At 38.1% G+C, this 5,876-nt stretch overlaps 1 pseudogene across 1 annotated transcript in view; it reads right to left on the minus strand.

The window, feature by feature from the left end:
* Nucleotides 1–1,590: 1,590 nt before the first annotated feature.
* Nucleotides 1,591–5,876, minus strand: part of LOC149132054 (histone-lysine N-methyltransferase SETMAR pseudogene) — a 34,265-nt pseudogene continuing 29,979 nt past the window's right edge. The window contains exon 2 of the transcript XR_016245020.1: nucleotides 1,591–4,544. The product of XR_016245020.1 is annotated as a histone-lysine N-methyltransferase SETMAR pseudogene (transcript). The remainder of the gene's footprint in view (nucleotides 4,545–5,876) is intronic.

The following is a 5,876-nucleotide window of genomic DNA, read 5'->3' on the forward strand; positions in this document are numbered from 1 at the left end:
ACACTCACCATCATCATCATTGTTTAACATCCATTTTCCATCATGGCATGGGTTAGATGGTTTGACAGGAGCCGACCAGCTGAAGAGCTGTTCAGGCTCTGTTTGCTTTGGCATCGCTTCTATGGCAGGACACCCTTTGTAGTTATTTACCTTATTTACATTTGACGGATATTTGTCCTCATCTTGTTTGTTGTTAACACAATGTTTTGGCTGAAATACCCTCCAGCCTTCATCAGGTGTCTTGGGGTAATTTCGAACCTCAGTTCTCATTCCTAAGGTATTTTTCGGTGCATATTGGCATAGTGGTTAAGAGCGCGGCTACTAACCCCAAGATTCTGAGTTCGATTCCAGGCAGTGACTGAAACAAATAAAAGAGTAAAAGCGTATATATACATGTGTGTGTATATATATATATATGTAAGTTGCTGATGATGGCTGTCCACTCATGACCGAAGAAGACCATCACTGACCATTGCCAATTTAAAATGCCAGCAGCACTTGTGCATGAGATTATTCCACCAGCAGTCAGTGTCACTCAGGTCATGCTTGCAATTTCCATGCTTGCCACTGTGCACTTCTACTTGATAGGGCATCAGAAAGTTACTTTGCTGGCAATTGCCCGACCAAAAGTTTTAAGTCCAATAAACCCTGCACAACATCTCGCAGACCCTTTCCACCCTACTGACCTGATCCAGAAGGATTTTGTGACAACAGTTCAGGAGTTCCTCACTTTCGGTGGTCTTACTGTGCACCCTGACACCAACCAAGAGTAATCTGTACCCTTAGTTGTGGTGGAATGTCACCACATATACTAGTTATCCTATAAGGCTAGTCTTTAGGAGTCAGCGTCGTTGTTTCTTATTTCTTGAGTTATGTAATGAATATGTAATAGACAGCGAAAGGAAAAAACTAGGAACCATATTATAGGAAAATGACTTGATTGAGAATTGAACCTATATTTGGAGCACGAAGCAGTGCTCAAACATAGCTAAAAATAAACAAAGTCTGTCTTTGATATTCTGTTTGCAAATTTTGGACAAGGCCAGCATTTTTGGGAGATGGGGTGAATCAATTACATCAACCCCCAGGGCTCAAGTGGTTCTTATTTGATAATCTCTGAATAAATGAAGGGCAAATACAATGTAGGTGGAATTTGAACTCAGAACATTACGACAGACAGAATGCCACTAAGCATTCTGCCCAGTGTGCTAACATTCATGCCAGCTCACACCCACAGTTAATAATCCGTGATATATTCTTTTCTACTCGAGGAACAAGGCCAGAAATATTTTGGGAGGGAGGGGGTCCAGTCGATTAGATCGACCCCGGTATGAAACTGGTACTTAATTTATCGACCCCTGAAAGGATGAAAGGCGAAGTCGACCTCAGCGGAATTTGAACTCAGAATACAAAGCCAGACAAATGGCCACTACACATTTCACCTGGCATGCTAACAATTCTACCAGCTCACCCCCTTAATAACCCCTGATATATTGAAAACAACATAAATAAATATATAAATAAATAAATAAGTAAAGTTAATATCAGTCTATCAATGTTGTTATTTTTTATTTTATTTTCTAAATAGTATTTTTTGCTGTTTTTTTTTTTTTGTTTCATTTTCCCTTTTTTTATTTACCTTCTTGTTTACTTTATCATGTAGTTTGGCACTAATTAACATCAGTTCGTAACGGGATTAGATTATTAATAATGAAAATAATGACATAGCTACATTGTGTTATTTGATTGTCTGTTATATCTATTTGCTGCTGCTGCTGCTGCAGCTGTTGTTGTTGTTGTTGTTGCTGCTGCAGCTGTTGTTGTTGTTGTTGTTGTTGTTGTTGTTGTTGCTGTTGTTGCTGCTGCTGCTGCTGCTGCTGCTGCTGTTTCTTGCCTTTATCTATATGTATGTGTGAGAAAATGTGTGAGCTTGTGTGTGTGTGTGTGTGTGTGTCTGTGCATGTGTGTATCTGTGTGTATGTTTGTGAATGTGTGTTTGTGTGTATGTGTGTGTGGGTGTTGGGGGTTTGTTTGTGTGTGTGTTTGTGTGTGTGTTTGATATGAAAATAATGACATTGTTTTTGATGTGAGAATATATTACCTTTCACTGTGTGTGTGTGAGTGTGTGTGTGTGTGTGTGTGTGTGTGTGTGTGAAAGCTGAGTATATGATATCATGTGTGTGTATGTATTTGTGCATGCATATGCATATGTGAAGTGTTTGTGAATATATATATATGCATGCAGATATGTATGTATAAGTGCATATAAATACATGTGAATATGTATATGCATGTGTGTAATATATGTGAATGTATGTGAATATGTGTATGCATATGTTTCTGTGTCTATAAACATGTGCATGTGTATATGTGTTTATATATATGGTGAACCATGCGTGAGTGGCTATATTTCTACTGCAGGAGGTACTTAGATTCTTGCAAAGGTTTATTATTTCAATTTACTTAAGCGTTTAAAGAAGAAACAGGTCAGGAGAGAAAAAGTTTCTGACCTAAAGGTCAATGGCTTATATATACATCACCACTTCAGCCGGTACTCTGCTTCTCAATCCTCTCAGCCAAATGCAGCTCTCACAAATCTCTCTCTTGCACATATACGTGCATTATCTCTGTGACAGTGCAGCTGCTACACAAGTAAAGAATTCTTGACTGCATTCAAAATAAATTGCAGTCTGCATCAACATCATCATCATCATCATCAACAACAGTATGCTACAACTGCATGCTTACTTACTGACAAGTTGTATGTATCCTCCCACTTCTTCTCACACTGCCACTACAATGACCTCTGTTCCTCAGAATAATTGTGCTATATGTATCTTCAGTTTATTCAAGGTATCTCTAAGTGGTCATTCCACCTACTAGAAATAACAGCCGAATTTTCCTCAAATTGTACCTTTCTTTTATTCTTTCTTTTATTTGTTTCATGATTGTGAGCCCAGTGCTCTGACCACCGAGCCATGTGCCTCCGCTAATGTAAGATCCCTTTTTTTTATGTTCTTCAACAATACTGCTCCAAGTTCAAGGGGTTTTGTCTTGCAAGTTACTAGATGACCTCACTGCTACTGGTGTAATTAAACTGGTAGAACTACCAGTGAAGATATTCTTTTCCTTTTTTCAAATATATATGTGTGTGTCTGTGTGTGTGTGTGTGTATCTGTATATGTAATGTAACAGTTTTAGAAAAAATCATTGGTTTCATATCTAGTGTGAATTAGATACATCTTCAGTTGCTCTAAATGAGAACCTTTCTCTGCAAAGAATGTTTTTTAAAAACACAAGAATACTGGTTCTAGTTGAAGAAATATTATGGCTAGGCTAGTTGTCTTCCTTCGCTTGATAGCTAGGTTTTCCAATTTTGAAGTAAAAATTTCCGAAAATATTAGATTGTTTCACATGAAATGTTGCATTTGAAAAGGAAACATTAAAATTGTTTTTGAAGTTTTAGAATTTTTATTTATTTGATCAAAATATGATCCTTGTTCATTTATGACCTTCATCCAATGTTCTTCCAATGCATATATTCCATCTTCAAAGAATTTGTCAGCTTTAACACAGATAAACTGTTTGAATGCTTCAATTACTTCTTTTGTATCTAAGAATGTTTTATTGCGGATAGCAAGCTCGAAGTGCTTAACTATCTGATAATCAGTTGAAGAGGTATCAGGAGAATTAGGAGGATGTGCCAAAATTTCATAATTTAGGCTTTGCAACTTGTGGACTGTAGCTTGAGAAGTGTAAGGCCGTGCATTATCATGAAGCAAAATTGGGCCATCTCTATTCACTAATCTGGGCTGCTTCTTTTTTAATTTTTCATGCATACAATCAATTTCCTGACAACAGGATGCTGCTGGTACAGTTTTTCCTTGTTTCAAAAATGAACATTGAATATCCCCCTTTGTTGATCACCATACAGTGACCATTAACTTTTTAGGGTGCATTGGTGGTTTCAGGTAGTGTTTTGGTGACTCATATGCATCTAACCACTGTCATGTCCTCCTCCTGTTATCAAAGAGTATCCATTTCTCATCAAACATAATGAGTCGATACAAAAATGGTTCTCTTTCCAACCGAGAAATCAACATGGAACATACTGTAAGGCTTTTGTTTCTTTGAATCTCATTAAGTTGATGGGGAACAAACCTATCCATCTTTTTACTTTTCCAATTTTCTTCAAGTGTCAAGAAACAGTTGCAGGAGATGTCTGAAGCCATGATCCAATTTTTCAGCCTGCTCTTCACGGATTTTGTTTAACCAAAGCATTCAACTCATCATGTCGAATAACTGATTTTGGTCTCCCTCTTGGTTCATTTCTAAGACTTTCATTTCCTGAAGGAAATCTTTGGAACCATCTCTGAACAGTTCTAATGTCAACAGAAGCATTACCAAAAGCCCACTCGATGTTTTATAGAGCTTCAGTGGCAGAGTGATCCAACTTGTATTCGTACAAGGAAATCACTCGGTAGTGTTCAGCGGTCAGCATTGTCCTAAGAGCTGTGGGTAGTAATTTTGAATAATAGTATTGTCTAAAAAGAAAAAAGAATTATGAGTAAACACAAGCATATACATAGAAACTCATTAAATATCCATTTGTAGGTGACTCATAAGAAACCCATTTAAAATACGATATTTGATGTGAGACAACCGCATGGCACTCCATCAACTATGATGGGGAGGGTTCCAATTGATCTAATCACTGGAACATCTTGCTCATGAGATTAACGTGCAAGTGGCTGAGCACTCCACAGACACATGCACCCTTAACGTAGTTCTCGAGGAGATTCAGTAGAGTGTGACAAGTCTGGCCCTTTGAATTACTGGGACAACAGAAACAGGAAAAAAGAGTGAGAGAAAGTTGAGGTGAAAGAATACAGCAGGGTTCACCACTAGCCCCTTCCAGAGCCTCATGGATCATTTAGGTGTTTTCGCTGAGTAAACACTCACAAAGGCCGGTCTGAGAATTGAAACCCTGATTCTACAACTGCGAGTCTGCTGCCCTAACCACTGGGCCATTGTACCTCCACTGAGACACCCTAATACACACTTGAATATCTATATACTTTCTATTAAAGCTGAAAAATTACATATAAACAAATAACAGATGTTGTTTCTGGTTCACAATACATCGGTTGTTATTTGTTTATCGTTCACCTCCTCAGAGTTTCACATTCTCATTCATTGAACAAGAACATGAAATTCTGAGTTCTGTGTACTCTGTCTTTGGTATTTGAGTACTATCCTTACCACTTTGTTTTGATGGGTTTCTTCCAGTTTTTGTCAATCAAATCCACTCACAAGGCTTTGGACAGCCCTGGGCTATAGTAGAAGATGCTTGCTCAGGGTGATATACAGTGGGACTGAACCCAGAACTATATGGTTGTGAAACAAATTTCTTACCACACAGTCAGTCCCACTACACACACACACACACACACGAAATGTTGCAAGGCATATTAAGCACGATATGTGAAATATGTATGAAGGCCAGGCCAGAAAGAAAGTAGGCATGAAGCTTTCCAGCTTTCACACAGATTAGAAATGACAGCATGCAAGAATAATAGAACACAGGTGAGCTGGAAGGAAAAGAAAACGGCCATTAAAAGATTCAGTTGTTGGGGGAGAAAAGGAAGAGACTTCATTTAGTAGTACATGCATATGACAAGTATGAAGGGTAAGAGCTGGGTGAAAAACGTCTGTGATCTTAATGGATGGACGAAAAGAAGATGAAGGAAAATATTAGAGGCTGTGAGGAATGATTATTTCAGGAAGCCAAAGTTTGCAAAGAGGATGAAAAGTGACCACAATGTGGTGAAATGCTAACATGCTGTAAACCCATGTAAATTTGTGATGAGCAAACT

This window comes from Octopus bimaculoides, chromosome 18 (assembly GCF_046866305.1).
Source record: "Octopus bimaculoides isolate indiv1 chromosome 18, ASM4686630v1, whole genome shotgun sequence".
Taxonomy (NCBI): domain Eukaryota; kingdom Metazoa; phylum Mollusca; class Cephalopoda; order Octopoda; family Octopodidae; genus Octopus; species Octopus bimaculoides.